The following is a 2829-nucleotide window of genomic DNA, read 5'->3' as shown; positions in this document are numbered from 1 at the left end:
AAGACATTGTATATCTTCTAGTATTAGAAACTTTAAAAAGTATATTTCCATTTTCTGTTGACTTTAAAAAAAAAGGTTGTACCTATGTTGTTTATTTATTATTTCTTGCCTATATCTTGTAATATGAGAAACTACTTTGGCAGTAACAATACACAATGTACTAATCATTGTAACTCTCCTAAAATCTTGTTTTGAAATTTTGTACCATTGTTTTTATTTTTTTTTCTTTAAAATAAAATAACTGATGTCAAAAAAAAAAAAAGAAACTAGGATCTAGAAAGAAAATAGTGGAAACAGACACATTTTAGGAGACGTGAAAAAAAAGGAATATAAAAATATAATTTCTCCTTATCCAAATAGAAGTAGATCCAAGCTTGCTTTCAGTGGACATAATAGCAACAATAATGAAATCATGAATAAAATACATCAGTAGCCCCCTTTATGAGTTTTTCCACACATGGGTGGCAGAAGTATTACCTGAATTATGATACGCATTCTCACAATACCCTGTATCACTGATTATTTATAACAGTTGTATCAAAAAGAATTTTCCATAAATATGATGAACCTACAATACACTTCAGTATGTTCCAGAAAAGACATAAGATTATTGACATTCATAAAAATACAACTCATCCAAAAGGCAAAAAGCATTAATAAGGAAAAACAGATTTGAAATGAGATGTCAAAAAAAAAAGTATAAAGTATGATTGCTTACTACAAATGATGCAGAGGATGTTTTAAATTTAAAAAGCAATAAATGATATCTATTTGCAATATGACAGATTTATATTTCAGCAAGGAAGTTTGTCTTTTTATACCTCACTATATCTATACATATATAAAATATCCAAATAGAAAACACAAAACTTAGTACTACATTCTTCCTTTGAAAGAATTAAATAACAAATGAATATAGTCCCAATAAATGCAAAGAACTTGCACAAACAATTCTCAATTCCAGAGGCTTAAAATATAAAAAAGTATTCAGTCTTTCTTGTAGTGAAAGAATTGGACAGAAGAATTTGAAGATTTCTAATTATCAAACAAATTATATTTTGTTCATCTGAATGCCCAGCAAGGTATAAGTTAATGTGAAATGTTTGTCTCATCAACTATTCTTGTAAGATAATATTTGCAAGCAATTGGTTAATCTGATAGTTGTAAAAAAATTAGAAATTTAAGGAAATATCCTGACTTTACATCACCTCCCTCCATTCTTAATACTCAATTTCCTCACACTTGAACTGTAAAATTGCCTGTATAGGTTTTAATTTTATTGAAAACACTGTATACAATTATTTATTCTGTCCTATTTAATTAATCTTCTATTCACATTATAAATTATAAAATATGATTTATGCATTGCAGTCTAAATTATAGTTTATAAAAATATTTTAAATGAGCTACCAATTAATTAGTCAAGGAGGGAAGCCAACAAAATACTTTGATAGGACTGGGTGAGGCTGGCCTTGTTCTCACATGATAACAAGTCAGTTTTGTCAGCTTCTTTCCATGCTGAACCTTTTCCTGCAGAACCTGTCAGGGTCTCAGACTCACCTGGATGGGATCTGTGATAGGTTTTCTCTATGGAGGCTTAGATCTCTCTCTGTGTTTAATTATGAAATCTGATGATCTGCTTCTCAGAAGACAACAGAAAGACATGAAGCAATACTCCCCTAGCCAGGCTTAAGACTTGACAAGTAGCCAACATGTTCTGTTCAGGCAAGACTGCACATCTGAGGGGCAGCACTGGAGGATCTATTTAAACTCCCTACCTCTGGTTATTAGGTAACTTTCTTATCCTTACTCCAGCCTCTGAGTATCTGATTTCTCTGAGGGACCTTGGTCTGAGCAGAAAGTAAAAGAAATGCTCATTTTATGTTCCCAAGACACCAGGTTAGAAGTCAGGGGAAATCAGCTTTTTCTACTGCTTGTCTATGAAATTATATCTGTTAAAGACCAGAAACTCCCCCCCCCCACCCCCGGGCACACTGAGATGCCTATAATCCAGCTCTTGGGAGGATGTAAACAGGTGGATTACTATGAGTCTGATCTAGTAGTGAGACCCTGAACACCCTGTAGATCCTTCCCTGAAATACAAAGAAAAAAAAAAAGACCACAAACTTTCTTAACATTTTTGCCCAATTCTAAAGTACAATTTTCAGGGGCCGGGAGATGGCTCAGTAGAATAAGCGCTTCTCTGGCAAGTGCAAGGGCTTGAGTTCAATCCCTCGTTCTGCAAAAAACAAAACAAAACAAAACAAAAAAACCCCCCAAAACCAATTTTCTTCAAATCTGAGTTCCTAATTTTTGTAGACTCCTTGCAACACCAAAACATTAACTTGAAAAGGTGTTATGCAGAAGTCCTGATATATACGTAGGAAATTATTCTTCCCTATTTATCAAGGGAGACAACTGTATTTATGTGTTATACAGTCACATGATGTTACTATAATTCTTGCTTTCAAAATGTTTTTACATAGCACTTGGTGTTTTCATGCTTGTACAAGAAGGGGTGAGGAAGAAAGGAAGGGAAAAGAAAAAGATGATAAAACAAGGATCAAATGGAAAGAATCCTTTGTAAGGAAAGAAAGAGGCATTGAAGGATGGGGAGAAGACTGATAAAAATAGGAACTAGGATATCAATAAACTTAATTTAAAACACAAGTTAGGAATTGTGTTTCATTTTCATTTAAAATTTTTGGTGTGTGTGTGAGAACTTCCTTATGTTTGTGGGATCCCTTTCCAGCCAGAGCCAAGGCACGACATGTGTGTGGGACCTTCTGCCTATTCACCAGATCCCGTTTCAGCCAGAGCCCAGGACTG

The sequence above is a fragment of the Octodon degus genome, unplaced genomic scaffold (assembly GCF_000260255.1).
Source record: "Octodon degus isolate 3935 unplaced genomic scaffold, OctDeg1.0 scaffold00073, whole genome shotgun sequence".
In the NCBI taxonomy this organism is placed as follows: domain Eukaryota; kingdom Metazoa; phylum Chordata; class Mammalia; order Rodentia; family Octodontidae; genus Octodon; species Octodon degus.
This window is presented reverse-complemented; position numbering follows the sequence as displayed.